The sequence below is a fragment of the Polyergus mexicanus genome, unplaced genomic scaffold (genome assembly GCF_030449975.1).
Source record: "Polyergus mexicanus isolate NDT 795.1 unplaced genomic scaffold, iyPolMexi1.0 SCAF_12, whole genome shotgun sequence".
Taxonomy (NCBI): Eukaryota; Metazoa; Arthropoda; class Insecta; order Hymenoptera; family Formicidae; genus Polyergus; species Polyergus mexicanus.
In genome coordinates this window covers 5483936-5504053 of record NW_027223332.1, presented here as the reverse complement: position 1 = coordinate 5504053, position 20118 = coordinate 5483936, and the positions used below count along the sequence as shown (strand labels likewise).

General features: G+C 34.8%; 1 protein-coding gene across 1 annotated transcript in view; it reads right to left on the bottom strand.

Moving 5' to 3' along the window:
* The window catches only part of Mrps30 (mitochondrial ribosomal protein S30), a 39448-nt gene that overhangs the window by 1347 nt on the left and 17983 nt on the right, over positions 1–20118 (bottom strand). The window lies entirely within an intron of this gene.

The window sequence follows — 20118 nt, the reverse complement described above, 5'->3', positions numbered from 1 at the left end:
ATAAAGTATGTGCGACACTAGGAGAAAAGATATAAATTTCGATTAACTTAATGACATAAACCAATATAAAAACAAACGTGTACGATCGAATGCTGGTAAGATAATAATATAAAATTTGAAAAATAAACACGGATAAATGTAGAGTGCATATTTTAATTAAAATTGAAAATGGAAAAAATTTTTCTAAATTACAATATAATTTTTCATACCAATACCTTGACAGAGTCTGCCTTACATCTGTGCCTGCAAATATCTATGAATCATTATCGAATTCGAATTAGTCGCTTTAACTTTTTCTCCTCGATAATGGGCATCGCAATTTCTACGCATATATCTAAACTGTATATAATAGATGTGAACTATGTTATATACAATATATATGTGCTACGATCAGTATCCGTCATCGGAGTTTTCCGTGAAAAGAAAAGGAGTTGGATACCGGGAAGAGAATACTAGTTTGCCGCACGACAAAAGTGGTCGCAGTATTGAGAAGAAAAAGAGCCGAGGTCCACCTACTAGATTGATACGATTCTTCTTTCCATCGTCTACGGCCGCCCGCGACGATTTCAATCGCAAGATCACGACCCGTTTTCGCGACGATTGCTCTCGACCGCGACGATGGTAACGATGAATGGATACTTTCTATACCTACGGCATTCAGTTGACTCCGTGCTTCAACGGAGTTGAAGCGTGATGAGAAACGTTAATGGTGATAAATTTGGATACTCAATTACGAAGACACAACCGGAAAATAAAGAGACCTTTTGTGAAAAGCGTCCAAAACTGTTGAGATTGCGAAATTCTCATAGTCCTATGATGAAAGGAAAAAAGAGCAAAAAAAAGTCGTTAAAATCCAAATTACAATATCAGCTGTCAAAAATACTACCACGACTAGTTCAAGTAATGTTTCACTGATTTTTTAATACCAACAGTTCCTATCACAATTTCAAATGAGATGCATGAGGATGCGTAAAGGCGAATCAAAGTGAAATCAGAGAGCTGCTTCTAAGTTTTATGGTGTAATTTTTCGGTGAAGAGAAACGAACAACGGTGCAAAGACCAATCCAAAAGTAGTGTCCTTGGGAAAGAATATCGTAGGATTCGATAGGGCCGATTGCCCGGTCATCCGGATCTCGATTCTTCCCTCCGTTCACTCTTCGTCCTTTCGCCGCCACAGCGATCCCAATCCTGGGATCATGACCTGGTTCCATGTTAACTCGACCTGCGGCCGCGACTGCCGAGACACGTGGGCTCAGCTGGCAGTATAATCAATGACTGCGTTTCGTCTTTCTCCAGGACAGCCGGAATACCGATAACGGCGTCGTTCGCGATGCCAGGAACTCTCGACGCTGCCGACTACTGATTTAAATTTACGCCATCAACTTCCGACTTGTACGAAGATAGTAAGTGGTCACACATTCAAATCTCCAAAAATTGACTGTATAAATTAAATTATTCCACTTTTCGAAAGAGACAGTGCAAAACTAAAATTAGTTTGAAAACTTTCGAGCTTTTTAAATATTTTTTAAGAATCTCTACTTTTCTTTTTATCTCAAATTCTTTATTTCAAACAATATTACACAATTATGCATTGTTGCAAATATCAGAAGCATTTGATCCTTTCCCGTAACATCCATGTTACAGATTAATTAGCATTAAGCTAGTATTTACATCAAAAAGACTGAAATTACCATTATAGCAATTACATTTCCTGCTCGCATATATTTAAAAAAACATCAGAGCAGTCGGACACTCTGTAGCTCGTTCAAACATATTCTCGTTTAAAATTAGTTTTTCCCACATATTCAACCAGGATGAAGCAATAATTGAGCTCGGTGAAATATTTATATGACGCGGCAGCGCATACGAATATTGGAATTACATGGCGAAAAAAAATAAAACATTAAAATTCGGCGACATATTCGCGGTACGTCGTAGGGATTATTACCTAGATTTTTAATCTCTTTGCTCTACAAAAATTATCGGAGATTCTGTATCGAGCTAAATTAATATAAATTTATCATTTAAAAATATTTCGATTGATAGTGCGCGATAGACGAATGTCGCTCTATATATCACTACGTCATGAAACGTTTATTTATATATGTGCGTGTTGACGCGCACATAGACTCGCGAACTTAAATAGGTTAATATTTCATCCACCAGCTAGAGAATCCTGTCGACGAAGATTCAACGATGCTTTGACCCGTCGAGGGTCATTATATGTGACAGACGTATTACTTCATTGCGATGCCGAAAATTTTGAATTTGACGTATTACTTATGAAATATTGTGTTATGCTCTTCGAGCCATCCAAATTTAGTAATCTCGATAATATCTCTTCGTACGAAATTAAAATCAAAATTAATTCAAAATATTAAGAAAAAGATATTTTAAGTTCTTCGAAATTTATAGAACAAAAATCTATTTTATCTTTGTTGTATAATGAATATTATATAAATTATTAATTTTAATTTCACAAACTTTTACGTACCAATTAAAATTTATATGGTTTTGAAATTGTATTGTATTAAAATACAATATTAGAACCAGTAACTGATCAGAAAATATAATAAAAAATATTTGAAGCATCGAAAGAATAAATTTCTGCGTCTTTTATCATCATGCAATAATACGTAATCGGAAATTACATTTGATTAGAGCATACGATTAGGGAGCATCTTATTCAAATCCCGGATAATCACAAGCTTCCGCTGGCTTAGCCAGTAAATAGGGCTGTTAGGGCTATTAGAATTATTAGGACCGTTACGGCTTTCTTAATATCCCAATAGATCTAGGGATGTTAGAAAGAACTATTAAAATATTAAAAATGTTAGAAATGAGATTAAAATATTAATAATATTAAATTTAAATTTATTTATAGAAATATTTAAAAAATTATATTACAATTATATATTTTTCGGAAAATTCAAAAAATTTAATTAAATTATTTTCAGAAAAAATAAAATTAAATGTTTTGAAAAATAAGATAGATGTTCGTGCGTGTGCGCGCGCGTGTGTGTGTGTGTGTGTCACGACCTTCTTTAATTTTTAGTTAAACAAAAGAACGTCGACTATCGTCGATCTAGTATTTTTTGTCAGGCGCATAATTCCTCATATCGTTACGGCTCTTATAATCCCGGTTCGCATTTCACTATTCTGCGAAAATCTCGAATCATACAGCCAGCGGCACACAGAATCGCGAAATAAAGCCCGAGTGTGTTCGTTAAAAATTCGTGCATCCAACGTACGCGAGGGAAATGTGACTCTAAGGACTCTTGATCTCGCGGAAAGCATCGAGGAAAAACTTGCACGAACGAGAAGTCAAGCCAATCGACGATAATAACGAGAGAGATAATCCCTAAAGCCGAGTAATTATTAAATTAAATCTGCGGCAAGAGAAAGACGTCGAAAAAATGTACAAAGAGGGATGAGAGTGTAGTGCAAATAATGAAACTTTCGTTATGAAACGGCGAGTTTCGCAAAGGGCAAAGGAGCATTAAGAACGGACGCAGTGAATGTATACCAACTTAAATTGAACGAGTAAGTGAAAAGAAACTTTTTATCGAGCTGAAACGACAAGGCGAAACGTCGTCAGCGGCGTTTCGAGTTTTCCATCTTGCGCGAAATGCGCGGACGGACAATCGCGAATGCCGCAGGTCGATGCACCTGCACCCTCTTTGGGTTCTTGAAAGAAAGGACAGAAACAAAGTTCTATTTAAGAAAGATACTACATTCTACAATAAAACTTCAATTTTACGAAATAATTATATAACATTATTCAATAAAATTTAATTCAATAAAATTTTTGTAGAAGAAATGAAAATAATTATAATAATTATATAGAATGATTATATAAACTCTAATCTCCTATGATTTAAGACATAATAATGAAAAAATACTAGCATATGTAAGTTTGTTGTTATTAAACTATTTTATTGATATATTTTAAGAACTGTACGTGTATTTAAATATGTTTATGAAGACTCGGAAAGAAGTTGCAAGTCCAGGCACAATCTAATGGAAAACTTTCAAAATTTTTATAAAATGAAATATATATATATATATATATGTTTTATTTTATAAAAATTTTGGAAGTTTTCCATTAAATTATATAAATGTATAATTAATGGAAAAAAAACTGACTAAATAATAGAAATATTATATAAGTATATTACTTTTCGCGATTTTGTTCACGCGTGTTCCTAGATCTGGCCAAACAATACGAATCGCTTCAATGCTTAGAATTAATATCGAGCACAAAGCGTGCTGTGTTATTTGCTTCTCTGTGCGCTTTCTGGTAGCATCCGCTTTAAGTGTCACTGTCCGATGGGGAATGTAGGCGCGCGTATCCGCGCATTCGTTTCCTCTCCTCGTTATTCAATTCCGTTAACGCGAGAAGCACTATCATATTTTCACCTACGCGTCGAGACGTCAACAACCGGCTCCCGAACACGTTTGATGCACGTATTATTCGCCGACGAACGGAATCGCCTGCTGCAATTCCAACAGCGATAGTTTGAAAATGGCGTGAATTTGTGTAAATTTTTGTTCGAAACTTCTCTCGATATGGAAACAGATAGTCGATAAAATGAATATATCGAAGATTAATATCAGATGCTATAATATAAATGGCTTTATATTTACAAGAAACAAAATTAAAATTATAATATTAGTATATGTAGTAATATTCAACATTAATAGATTAAGATATACAATATTATGTGTACTCACTCTCTCTCTCTCTCTCTTTCTCTCTTTTAAACCCTTTTATATATTGTTTTATAATTAAAATATGATAAATATAATAGCGTTATTGCATTAAACTGTAGTTATTCGTCTTTCAAATATGCTATTATTTTCAAATCTATTCAAGATATAATCACGAGAAAGACCGGAATCAATATAATTTACGTGTATATTATATACATTGAGATATCCATCTCATATTTAATTTCAACCTGTTCACTTTGGATTTAAACGACCATACGTTATATTATTAATTATAATTATTGTGCGACAATAAATTTGAGATTAACAAAGTTATCGTATCAAAATGCGTGTTAATTTATTTGTCAATGAGGATCAGTGAAATTATTATGAAATATTGCTCGTGTAATTAATATTACTATCATAATCTTCCTATCAATAAAGCAGCTTATCGAGTACAATGTCCATCTGTCAATATTTTTAACTGAAGGAAGCCACAAAATATTTTTAAAAAACTATAAGAAATATATTATTGTACTCTATAAAATATACCGTCTTATAGAATATATATATATACACATATAGAATATCTATCTCTCTTTTTCTATTCAGTATAATGTATCATAAACTAAAAAAAAAAAAAAAAAAAAAAAAAACAAGATATAGAAAATAATACAAAACAATGACAAATCAGCACTCAAAATTGATTAATTCAATTTCTTAATAATAACAAAGTTTAAAATATTTAATAAGTAAATACTCGATAATAAAAAAATTCATGTCAACACGACTTAGTTACATGAAAACAAGCGAAAAACTGCAAAAATCTTCAACGAAATATGAGAAATAGTAGGTTGAACGGATTAATAAATCCGTAAGTCTAAGATATTTCTAAGAAAGCTTGGCGTGTACGCTGAATAATGCGGCAATATCGTAAATTATGTAAAAAAAAAAGCGCGATGAATAATTTTTTTCTTATATACCCGCGGCAAAACTCGCGAAGAGATTCGATAATGAATGGCACCGGAATTACGTGCACGCGCGTAATTGCTACTTCTACCGTCACTATATTTCTTTCTGTTAACGAATACGCTCATTATGCTGAACATGCGTCCATAAAAATGTGTCGAGAGAGAGAGAGAGAGAGAGAGAGAGAGAGAGAGAATTTTACTCGCGCACTCGTATACATGTTGATAGGTTGAGAAAGGTGGAAAAAAGAGAAAAAAGAAAACAAAGTGGTACATCTTCCATACAATCTACGTCATATTAAAGTTAACGTTAATTTTCGAACGCGAGTACATCACATCTGTAATAGTTAAAAAAATCTGAAATCAATCATAATAAACTTACAAAATGTATAGATAAATTAGAAAAATTAAATTCAAAATTTTTAAAAGAATGGGAAACAGCGAATTACAATAAAATCTACTAAATATTTCACATTCTTTTTTTTTTTTTATCAACATGGTGAATTCTGATAATATTGCATATATACATATATTTCTACCTTCTTAATATATGCAATTATTCATACATTTAAAAAAAATTTTCCCTCTTCCTCCTTTTCCGTTTGATAGAAACATCAGAGAACCCTTTATAATTTATATTATAAATTTATCGGTGTAAAATATATTTTATGCCGCAATTTCCAAAATATATATGTGTGATTATAATGTATGATGGACGATTATATATACAATATATATACGTTGTTTATATATATGTATAATCACGAAACTTATATAGATACGCAAGATAAATATGATGACACGTCGTTGTTTTTTTTTGGTTGTCAGATTTTATTCTAGTCGGTTTCTGTACGCGTGTATTTCACAAACTGGCCTCGCGGAAATATAACGCGAAAAACAAGTACAGAAAGTCCCCGCATAGAAAGGTGACACGCATTCGTGCACATGCATCGTACACTTGGATGCAACCACGTTGGGGTGATATAGCAGCTACCGCGAAATCAAAAAGCGAGTATAAAGAGATGCTCGTGGATTTTAATTGGACGAACCAGGCGCGCTTAAAATATTTTCACTGATTCGCTCTCGCATATATCCGCCGCACAATTATTTTCGATGCTTTTAATCGTATTTCTATCAGTAGAGTCATTATTCGACGAATTCTTGATCCGGATTATTTGCAAACTCGATTAATATTAAATATTGTACATATATTCGATTACGCTACACGTGTACTAGATAGTAAAAAAGCGTATTCCCAAAAGATATGTTTAAGTGAAATAATGCAATTCACTTTTCGGAGAAATTTCTCAAATTTGATTACATTTTGTAGTTTTAAAGTTTCTATAAATTAAATAAAAATTCAAATTTCATATAAAACCTTTAATGAAAATAATTTGTTCAATTTTCATAATAATTTAATTATATTGTAATTATAATCACATATAACCCGAAATGTCGCTAAGCAGATAAACGGATAAAATCAAAATCAAAATCCTAAAAATGCCATTGTTTAAGTGACCATAGTTGCGATGATATCCCGCGAAAGTATCAATCTTTATCTAATGTTTATAAGCATACAACGAAATGCACGTGTCAATAAAATAATTTTGTTGCCATTATGAAGAGTGCATAATTCCAATTAATTCAAATATTTTGGCTTGTAATATCGTAAACGCTGAAACGTGTTGAAGCAGTATTTGAGAAAATACACAGACGCGTTGTTCCGTACAAATAACGCGCAAGTAACGTACAATAAGCTTGTCGACAAACACTTTTCAATGGTACTCCAGCGTTAATCCCGAGAAATATAATTAATAAAAGGTGGCTTCGTTCTAATGGGAAAAAAAGAGAGAACGTTCCAGTATAACACCTATATAAACAAACTGACGTATTTTCAGCGTGCAGTAACAAACGAGAATTACATCGATTGCAAAGTCATAGAATTCTTTCAAGCAAAATAAATTATAATACACGTGCACACACATAGACATTCGAGATGTGATATATAATTTGACCATACTGTAGAGCGAAGTAGGATCGAAAACGTTTTCTCAAAGAGTCGTCGCGATACATCAAATATTTCATATCCGCTCACCGAATCGAAAACAAAATTAAAAATTTTTAAAATACACATTAAATCATTCGGGATATTTTATCAAGATATTTTTGTTTTGTCAAAAAACATCACGACACATCCTAAATTGTATTATTTTATTTTTTCTAAAAATATATTTTTATTTTTTTGATAATGTAACAAATCCTGCACTTATAAATGTCAATATCGGCACTAATTATTATATTAAACGCGATGTAAAGAGAGTTAAGTAAAAAATGACGCGGCCGGTCTGACCATATCGCGCTTGTTCTACTGTGCTATTTCTATCGAACGTAGCGAGAACTTTTATCACTATAACGCGTACTATATATGATATCGATATCTAAATCTTCCAAGCAACGATTTTATTCCTGCCAATTCGATTGCGAAAATTTCTTTCTCTTTCACCGTTCGATTCTCGTACAAACAAAGACGCGCATGCATTCGGAATTGCATGATACAACGAGAACCCGTCGTTTCGATTTACACAAGCGCTCTCGTTTACGCAATTTCGCGGTACCTCATGCTCGCAAGTCACATCTTGTGCAGAGCTCTGAATATTCTTTTGTTACACGACGAACAATTCCCCGACGAGCTACTTCTGCTTTGTGAAACGACCAAAGTGTTGTCCAGCTAGTCCCAAGGCGTCGATTCACACGACGTTACTTGCGTCGTCGGACGATCGAGTATCCGTGACAACAATCACAGTCGATAGTCTTATTGTCGAAACCACATTTCGATCGATCCTTTGTAAGATGCTTCAAAATCGTTACGTCCAAAAATACAAAACAAGAGACTTGATTTCTAGATCGAAAATATTCGCGTGGGAACAAAAATTACTTAAATAATATCTCTCAAAAGTATACTAATTTAATCCAAAGTAAAGTGCCAATGCCATTTAATGTTTTCAAACTAATGAAAAAAATTAAAACCGTTCAAGCGTAAAAGATTTCTAATTCCGTTGCAAATTCATTGACCGATCTAACATCAAAATCGGGAAACTTCTCTTGGGTGAATTAAAATAAAGCCGTTGCTCGACATATCGTGTTTGCGAAGTTACTAGTGAATTTAGGGATACACCGTTACGTGGAGCAAAATCGCCTCCGTCAGTCCTCGACTTGTAACGATTCCGTCTCGACACGGGCCGAGAAGCGGCCCCATTTGTTTCTCGCCCGCTGAGAGAAGCAACCATACGGGTCCCCTTCCCGGCGGCACGCTTGCCCCTCGCGGCGCAATAAATAAAGCTGACCGATAGTGATAATATAGCGGGAGGCATTTCAGGGTTTGCCTTATCGCGCCTCGGTATAAACACCGGCTCGTACCTTTCCGTCCCGAGACAAATTGGCGAACGAGTACACGCGCCTTAAGTGTTACTAAATCTCTCGCCGCGTAGATTTATTCGATATGGGGGAGGGCAGATGGCGTCGGCGGGCTCTTCCATCCCCGCGTTTGCGAAGATAATTCAACGTTCCCGGACAAAAGGATACGAAATAAAACAAGCAAATTTTTTTTTGTGTGCTATTAAATTTTTGTAAATTTTGCAAATAAAAAAAAAATAAAATGTAATCAATTTTTAACACTATTGTCGGATTATGGATTTTAAATTTCCGCTTTTCGTTTTAATTTTGAGTCGGAAATAATATTTTGTAGGACACATCGCGATCGGTCCAGGAGATTTGGAAGGTGAAATAATCGGAGCGTAAGGAAACCACATCAGATGCCGAAAGTAATTTTCGACGGAAGCCATTAGCGCGCAAAAGGCGTGTCTCCGAGCAAACGCGCTTTGTGGTTTGCCTCGGCATATTTCTCTCCTTCCGTTCTCTCTCTTTCTCTCTCTCTCTCTCTCTCTCTCTCTCTCTTGCTTTCCTTATTTTTTTCTTTCTCATTTCGGATTTCTAACAAGTCGCGATGAGCGGTCGGAAAATGTTTTGCGAGATAAAGGAATGGCCCTTGATCTATCATCTGTACAGGCATTAGACGCAGTAATTACGAAGATCGTATACCATGTACTTAGTTTTCCCTTCATTTCCAAAAAATACTAACTTTTAACCACGACGAGTTATCATTCATACCTGAGCACGTTATTCGTTTACTCGGTTCCACGATGTTTATACAGCGAAATAGACGAAGAATCGCGAGCGCAAACAGATTTTCCGGATAACGAAAGCAACATGGAAATAACTAAACCGATATTACTCGGGAATTCCGTCGACTAATCCCATGGAGACATTCGCGAATATCTTACGAATAGTTTCGCAAACTTGATTAAATTAAGATAACATTTTAATTTTATAAGTGTACGCCTATAAGCGAAGAAAATATCATGCACAGATGACTGAATCAGGAATTAAATCTTAAAAATCTTCGAGATTCGATCCCAATTTGGAAAATAATATATATTTGGTTTATATATTTGGTAGACTGCCACTTTTTGATATTTCTATACAATAGCAATTCTCTGCATGAGATACCGTTCAGTCCGGCATTTATATTTTATTAAGTAACATTTATCAGAAGAATTTAAAAGTTAATCGTTGCAAATATAAAGAACATAAAATTTAATAGACGTAAAGAAAACACATAACTAATTTCCTTCACTTTTTAAAGTTCGAGACACACATTATTGTAAACAAATTAAATTTGAACATCCGGTAGTAAATCTTCTCGCGACAGCCCGCAAAAGCTATGTATTTGCTTTGAATTTCTTTTATGCGTATTTAAACTCTAAACCAATGGATTTTTAGAAAATTTTTCTTAAACAGTATTATATACTGATCGCTCATTGATAATAAAAATAGTAAAAGACATCTTGCTATCTCTTCTCTAATATTAATTTAATATCAAATAATTGCGCAGAAATTTAATCAATCGCAATATTATCTTTCAATATTATCAATATTATCTCTCAGCATTAAGATGCAAGATAAAATTTCATTCTATACAATAGATCAGAAATCCGTAAATAAAAAAAAAAGGAAAAATTTTCAACGTCAGCATCAATAATCGGTCCAAATATCGAACTTTTCTAGGGCAAACTGAAACAATAGTCATCGGATCTACAATCGTCCTAATCGTTCCGTCTACAGAAGCAATAACAGGACAAAATCGATGGTTTGTCCACGAGTATCTATCGGAAGCGGCGAAAAATCAGTCTCTTGCATGGACAAGTCGCGTTGCGAATTACAAAAGGAATTCGTTTGGCAAACACGCCGCGGTCAATCAAGCACTATTCACCGACCGTAATGAAATAACGTGCGATGGGCAGGGGACTTTCGAGCGATTCGCCGGCGCGTTACGTGCCACGACGATTTAGTTAATTGACTGGCCGTTCGATGACTTTTAACCGACAATGGAATCAGACAAACGAGATGGATCGGCTATATGCGTAACCATCTATCTTTATAGGAAAAAATTATTGGTCAACTGCCTTAACAGACTTATTCTATCGCGACAACCGCTTTTTGTATTATACATACAAATATTATACTACATACATACATATACAACATGTCCGAAATAAAATAATACACCCGAATAACATAGTATCTTCTATTCTTACTGTTTAATTTTTATTCACGTTATAAACACGCGTAGTAAAGTTGGAGAACGTATAACCGGAACATATATCGGTTTGAAAGATAGTGAGGGGAGATGTATTATACCAACATATCTGATAGCTTTAATGACAAAGATGTATATGTATACAATGTGGACAGCGATGATGAATTGCGTGAGTTGCATCATGCGTCAATTTGTCTGAATTTCAGAATAATTCTATCTCTCTATCTGCTGCTGGGATTAGATCATTTCGATTCTCCGCTAGACACGATGGCTTAAATTTGATTGAAAAATAATGAATCTAGTCCTAGAAATGTGAGAAAATCGGTTTTCAGTTTACTTGAGCGTGTTTGAAAATAGTTGTCGCATGAGCTGATCTACGGAGATGAAAAAAAGATTACAATTAGAATATCTCTGAATTAAACAATAATTTTCTGCTTGTAAAGCTGAATTCATTCTATTGAATCGAGTCTCGAACCAAACCGCGAATCGCTTTTTTTCGCAAGTGTTTCAATATTATGCAACTCAACCTTATAATGTCTCATCAAAAATTGGTATATCAAAAATAATGTTTAAATCATTCAATAAGGCACTTTATTACGCTGACGCATAATCGAATCGACAAAATACAGAAAATAGAGTAATGGCATCAAGTATTAAAGCTACGCGAGAGAATGGCGTGCATAAATGCCTTTTACCGGAATGATTTAATCCTAAACAGCGTCCGAACATAAATCTCCCTCGCGAGGCATGCGAGAAAAAGCGTGGCGGCGGCAAATATTAACGGCGAAGACTAAAAAGTGCGGGCATCAACACACCATCGTCCGCCTTGATTCAGCCTCCGGTGTATTGAGGCAAGCGCGAAGATCGGTCACCGGGGTACAGCTTGCGCGGCTCATTAAAGCACAATGACGTATTCTTCGCAGGAAGCGGTCGGTAAATCCTGCCCGACGCGGGGCACATTATTAATGACACGTCGTGGCGCGAGCAAGTGTGTAACTCGCATAGCTTACCGTGTAAAATTCCGCTCCGCACGTCGGGCAGGAGATCAGGGAAAAGAGCAAGGAAGTGCAAGGGGTCATAATGAGAATTTAATTAACGGCGCGTGCACGGCGCGGCGGTGGATCGTCGCGCGAGCGGGCAACGCGTCGCAACGCGGACGAGCGCCGCGCCCGGGCTTCGCGATAAAGCTCTCGCAATATCATAAAGAGCCGACGTTTACGACGCGCGTAATTTTTATGTAAATCCGCCGGTGCAATTTGTGTTGGCGGAGCGTGCGCGCGCTGTAAACTTTATCGCGCGACATTTACGGTAATCTTTCAATACGCGCGGCCGCGTTTTATCAGCTCCATGCTCCGCGTCTTCTCGTCAAGTTTATCAAGCCCTACAATCACATAAATTCTACGGTTAATTAAATTAGGTTTGCTCCTCTTTTTTATCATCGTTAGTAATATACGTAATAACTATGATGTATCTGGTTATAATTATTATGAGCATTAAAGCTTATCGTCTTAAGCATTTGTTAGAAAATTGCACCTATCCTCAAGCGCGTCAAGTTGAATCTATCTGCAAGTTGTATTTCTACGCATCCATATCTATTTTTTTATTATATCTATTATTTATTAAATGTATCCGTCTATTAAATATCAAGTAAAATTGAAAAATAAATATTACGCTGAGCGTACGATTTCACGAAACAGATCCGCGAGATTTGAACCGAAATTCACTATGTTGAATAATAGACGTTTCCGAGGAGCTTCCCTCTCACTTAGCATATCGTTCATACATAAATACATAAGAGCGTACTTGGGCATGAATACACGGCTTTCCAACCGGTCGTACTTGCGGCAGCTTCATCGTTACGCGAGTATAAATATTGTATAATACGTTGCGCACTGCCTTTAACTGTAAAACGCTACAAAACTTTTCGAATCAATGTAGAAAGCCTTGATACTTTAAGCATCTTCTCGAATATATTCGTTCTTCAACTAATGATATTATGCCTACAGCATACAATTTTTAATAGTTACAAATTATTTTATAATCTTTAATGAGACTATTAGTTAAACTTTTACTATATGCATAAAGTAAAAAAAGTTTTCTTTAATAATCCATTTTTCTTTTTATTCTAAAATTCGCAACAAATAATTAGGTATTTATATTATAATTAGATTAATTTAATAAATCGATATTGTGTACGATTCATTTCACAATGGCAGAAAGAAACGTTTAACAGAGATTGAGACTTTAAAAGCATTTAAGGTTTAATAGCGCGCTCATCCAAATATCTTTATCCACCGCTGTGTTCGAATTCGCATCGCGAGAGTTTGCGGACTATCTGACTGGCGAATACGTAATTAAATCTGTTACGGTCGATGAAGCTGGGACGCATACGACGATGGAGCGCAATAAAGGGCGTAATTAAATCGGCCTACGGCTTAATATTTCAGTTGAACTCGGCGTGAAAATCATTTTTCACGCGCTTCTCGCGCGCGAAATATAGTGCCCCTTGACTTTATTTATCGAGCAACTGGGCACACATCGCTGCGCGATCTAAATCCGGGCGCGTCCGTCCGTCTCCGCGCGTCTGGTTATAAATCATAGCCGTCTCGCTTTTTCGTCCGCTTTCTTGCGGTCTGATTAATAGCGCGGATAGAGAGTATCACGAAGAGAGAGTTGCTGCACCAGGCGCGAACTTTAAGATTACGGGGAACGGGACGATATGCAAGTCCAACGATCAGTAATTGATGAGTGATTCTGATGAATCTTTTTCATCATGAACATCGTCAATATTTAATAAATGACCCTAATTAAAATTTCATGTTGCATATTTTTCTACATTTACGAGTACTTTAAATATATTTGCCGACGACGAGAAAAAGCCAAAGCTAATTTAAATTTATAGAAGTTACGCGATAATCTCATATTAATGAGATATTCTGGAACTTCCGTAAGCAACGATCTTTTAATGGCGCACAAAAGAATACGCTCAATGTACTACTACTATCTGACAGCTTTATCAAACAAGTTTGCAAAGGTAATTGGAGAAGAAGACTCAGCACTATTTTAATTTCCTGCTGAAGACAATTGCTTGAACAAGCTGCGCATTTAATTGAGAGAAATGGCGAACCGACTCTCTCTCTCTCTCTCCTCTGCCTTTCTAGTCCCGAATTCCAAATAATTTCCGCCGAACGCGGATTTTCTAGGCAATCCACTGCCGAACTATGTGGCGCTTCGTGTGTTCGCGGTACACACGTAAAAAGACAGAGATCGCACGAATCTCCCTTCGGTATCTGTAATAAGGAACGTTCGCATACACAAAGGTCGTTGTGTTCGAAAATAGAACGATCGTAATGACTAAAGTTTGTCGTGAGGACTTGCCTCTACCGTAATAACCGACCGACCGGTTAGGCGAGCCCCGCGTGGTCGAATGCTCAGCAAATCCGGGATTATGTCGAAATCCGAAGGGTATAGAAAGCAAATCGGAGCATCGGGGAAACATCACCCCGTGTGAAATTTGCCGAAAGTTAACTCTAGCAGAACCAAGTACAGACAACCAACTCTTTGTATCTTCCATTGAATTACATGGATTATTTTAATTTCGGAACGTAATACTTTTATAAGTTTATGATTTTTTCATCGAATATATTTTATCTTTTCTTTACTAGATGATTGAATAAAAATAATCTGACGCAGACAGTTACAGCTTGTAAGACGATGTGAAAAATTTTTGCGCGGAATTTCGAAATGGCAGATATAAAGAGACTCTTTTCTTATAATTTAATAAATAAATATAATATAGTATAAAACGTACAAATAAAGCTTTTATCTTTAAAAATAATATTAAAAATACATAAAATAATATGATTCAATGTAAAAGTTTTTATTCGGATAAATTTCTCCCTATATGTCCGTGTGCTGCAACTGGCATTCGACCCTGACACAATGATTTGCGGTTTTGCTATGTTCCGTGTGATATCGGCCGCACGAAAGATAGAGTGTGAAAAGTTATGAGGAACAAATATCAGGGCAGCGTGCATCCCTGCAACGCTCGCGGAATGGAATGGAAACGGTTATCGTGTAGTGTCGAAACTGCTAATGCAAGCGAAACGTAATAAAGCATAACTTCCAGTCGAGTTAAATTTCCTCTCTCTTTTCAACCGCTTCGCATACGCGCGCACAACAAGTTCCAGAAGAGCGTCATTAAGGAAATTTCAGGTTCTCGTGACCGCAGTTACATCATTACCGTGTATTCCGCCGTGAAACTTTTCCGCCGCGATCGCGAAGCCGCTTCTCGCGAAAATCCCGTTGAAAATGTGAAAATTCGGAATTGAAAGTCCCGGCAAAGTTCAGCATGCGACTATGGTTCAGCACATGACGTTACATGTGAAAAATATAAAGCAGGATCAGTGTTTTCTGAAATATGAAACAAATCTTTCTCACAAATATTGACGCTTATTTTTTAAAGAAAAAAATTATATTATTATATATTTATATATAATAATAATTTATAGTTATTAAACATTTAAGATGTTTAAAATCTCATAACTATTAAAATATATATAATATCTTTTGATAATTGTATTGTGTGTGTGTGTGTGTAATTCATCTATAATAATATCTCTCAATTGATGCATTTTATAATGACGGAAATAATCATTGCTAAATATGAAGTTTGCCCATCTCGTGCGATTGCTAGGCACGAGTAAAATCAAGTAATGCGTAAAATACAGCCATTTATAATGGTCTCTTTAAAGACTCAGTAACATGCGAGAAATACACGTCATAATTTAGACGTATATGAGAAACTGTCGCGTCTGACGAGAGAATAATGCATTATAGAGAAAGCAGTGCGGCGTGCATAGCGTCGTGATAAAAACGCAATTAAAAGGGTGTTTGCGCGATAAAATAAGAACAAGCTTTTACGACTACGTCGAAAAAGCCCAGTGACTAAAATTTTGCAATCGTACGACAACGACGACGGGACTTACGAATATTTTCCATGAAATATTTTCCCTCGAACCTTCATCCAAAATCGTAATGTATTTTTCTATTAATCTCGCTTTCAACTAAACAAAATTATTTTTCTCTCGAGAAAATACAATATTGACTTTATTCATAAAAACTGCAAGAATAATAAAGGTCACATTCTTCTGTAGCCCTTATATTTTTGAAGAAGAGTTATAACTGTAAAAAATTGACGCTGATTATGCTAGAAATAATTAATGTAAAAAAATATACGTGTAAAAATATTCACAAAAATTATATCTTTTATAATATATGTTTACGCTATTGTAATATTATTTACAATTTATTACGCTAATAAAATTATAATACAATATTGAAAATATGCGCTCATATACTCCACTCAAAAAGTTATTACATCCATAACATGAAATAAATAATAATATGCTATAATGATATGCATTTACGATGTCGCCGTCGCAAAGCTGTTCGTGAATTTTTCGCGCAAAAAGCCGGACGCCTTCACCAACGAGGGGCGCGCGCGATTATGATAAGTTACTATATTATAAAGAACCAAGAATTTTTTTTTTTCATGATAAGATGGCAACAAAGCGATAACATGAAGGCTGACCTATAATCATAGGACATTATTCTTATTATCTTTTGCCGCCGACACCGTCGACGAATACGAATTAAGCCGTAGAGCGTTGTGAAGTATAGTTTGGCGACATTGTACGAGAAGCGTACACGAGCACTCTGCGGGATTGTTATTGATCTAATTAATTATTCGCGCCTCGTTCGCCGCCACGGAGAAACAATGCCGTTCTTTGAGATTTGCAAGGAACGTCTTCTGTTATAATAATCCTCTATTCGGTGAAACGAAAATTAATAAGCTCCTCAACGAATAGAATATCTCACAAAATACGAACAACGCTTCCGACATATTTTGTTGATCACTCATTCATCTAATGTAAAAGGATTTTAAAAGATAAATAGATAATAAGATAAAAAACGATCAATCTCACAAATAGATAATGTTAAAACAGAATTTTAATATTGTTAATTTTATTCTCTTATTCTTAATTTTATTTGTAACCATTCTTTTGTCTTTCCAAAGAATGGAAATTAAAATAAAAAGAAGACAAAGTCCTCGCTAAACTAGTTAAAATAAACTATAGTTGTTGAAAATTTAAAATTTTTCAAGCAATAAGTTCATAAATTAATAAAAATCGCAAAATATAAAGAATATCTAGTTGCAAAAATAAAATTTCGAGCATAAATTTACATTTTAATCAAAATACACTATAAATTATCCGTCTTGCGCAAAAATGCATAAATACGTTGCTTTATATTTGGCTTAAATTATAGCAAACTAATTGCTATCAATATTTGACAGATAGCCCTGATCACATGGTCGTTGAAAAATTTAGATTCTTTCGTAAAATCTTGCAAGATTTAACTTATATCGCAGCGCGCAAATGTTATTATTTTTTTGTAACATGGAGGGCAATTTTGATAACTACGAGGGATAGGCAGGGGCTACGCTAGAATATACGCAGTAGCTTTTAAAACGTTCCGCATATCATTTTTACCGAGAGCAAGTACGTGCTGTCAGACTCATCGTGTGAGCGTGCATGTAACTTTAAATTACTGCCGACACATCGCGCATGCATTTCGCCAATTGCATTCGACAATTTGTGATGAGTTACGCGTTAGATGGATATATTCGTCCGACCCGAGTAGTTCACAAGATGATCCTCAATTTCGTAAAGTAGTGTATTCGCTAGTGTATTATTAATAATATTCTCTACTTGTAAATGCATCCCCCGCAGATAAAAAGTAAATATTGATTATTCACGAATAATTACACATGATGTAAAAAGATATTATTAATATAATTTTCATTTTAATAATTATATTTTTTCATCCTTCTCATGAGAGAGACAATAATCTAAAATGCATCATTAATGATGCTGGCACTTCTCCCTGCCATATACACGAAGATACCCTTATACGATAATCCGATGGTTTCACGAGAAATATACTAGTCCATTCATCACACTTCATCTGGAATTAATATAGATTAATCTTTCGCTAAGTAAAGCGACGCTATTAAAAAAATTTAATAATCATAAAATTGTTAGAAATCACTATAAGTAAATATGTAAGAAGAGGTATAAATTATTGTCGCACTAAAAAATAATTGTATGATTGCCATTAATTTTATCTCGCATTAAACAAGATAATCCCATATAAAGCTCTACATTCTTGTTTAGTGAAAAATTATAGCTATCAGTTTCGTAGCTAAGAGTTATTATATAAGTTGTGACACTCTCTCGTATCACAGGGTGACGATTAATTTGATTGATTTTATTAGTTAGCTGACGCATATACAATGATACTATGCGAATCACTATAGCAAATAGAAATAATACTGCGAAGGGAAAAAGAGGAAATCCCGAGCAATATAAATGAGAAGCATTTAAAAGAGACACCTTTCCGACGTTATACGGATGGCGATATATATAGGGTGTTTAATAAAATGTTGAATAAATAACCAACGAAGAAGTAATCATTCGCGCGAAACATGAAAAAAATATTAAATAAAATTGTTTGCACATTTTTTACTAATTAATATTTCATGTGTAATCGCGCAGTTTTTATAATTTCTTAATTAAAGAATACAATTCTCCACATAACAATTAATTGCAGATGAAACCGTAAAATTTTATCTTTAATCTTAATATTAAAAATATATCAGCGTATCTTCGCAATTATTTTATCATTTTAAACAAAGTAGTAAGAAAACTGACAGTAACATATCAGAAAAAATTAACGAAAAACTTAGCATTCTGTTTCTAGAATTTCGATATAGCTAATTTATAAAGTTCTGAGTCTTCGTCCGTAGTGTCAAATTAACACAACTTATTAAAAAAAAAAATTTATTTTCTACTTTCCTTTATTTTTTCGCAAAATTGTTATCTCCTCGTCAGTTGCAATACGATTTACTAGACACCCCGTATATACGCTTCGCGCGTACAGATGCAATCTTACCCCCCCGGCAAGAAAAATCTCACCTTTGCCAGTTTAAATTGCTCAACCACACGGTGCAAGGAAGATGCATAGCTCTGGTAATTCAGAGTACTTCTTAACATACAAACCGAGACTTTCTGATATCGCAAATCCCCTTACACGAGTAGCGAACATATTCTCAGCTATGTCTTCTGCACAATAATAGCTACTATATAGCACAAAACTACATATGTGTGTTTGAAGTCCTACACGAATCTATAGTCTCTATTTTTAGTATGTTTTTATGTAAAAAAGTCAATATATTTGTTACAAACAAGATATATATGAATAAAGATTCAATAATAAACTTAAATATAAAAGAAAATAGAGTTGCACGTAAATATTCTACATATCACGATCTCTTATAACATAGTTTAGTTAGATGTCTTAGAATACGTGGAACATATCGCTTACATGTCACATTTGCATGGTATTTCTCCTAGTAAAGCCATAGCTCCATTGATATAATTTCGCCGCGTGAACATCCATTACAAACACTTCGGACGGAACGAGAAAGAAATCGCTGCTAAAGTGAATTCGTGTGTAAAGCCTGACTGGCACTGAAAGAGGCACTCAAAGGTGTTCGAGGCCCTTTAATGCATCCTGATACTAGGAATACAGTAGAGAGAGAGCGGGCATATTAATCACACACAGAAAATCGATTTCACATGCTTTTAATTATAGAATATTTATTTGAAATTATCATGGAAAGTATAATCATGATATTTGATAAAAATAAAGTTAAAAATA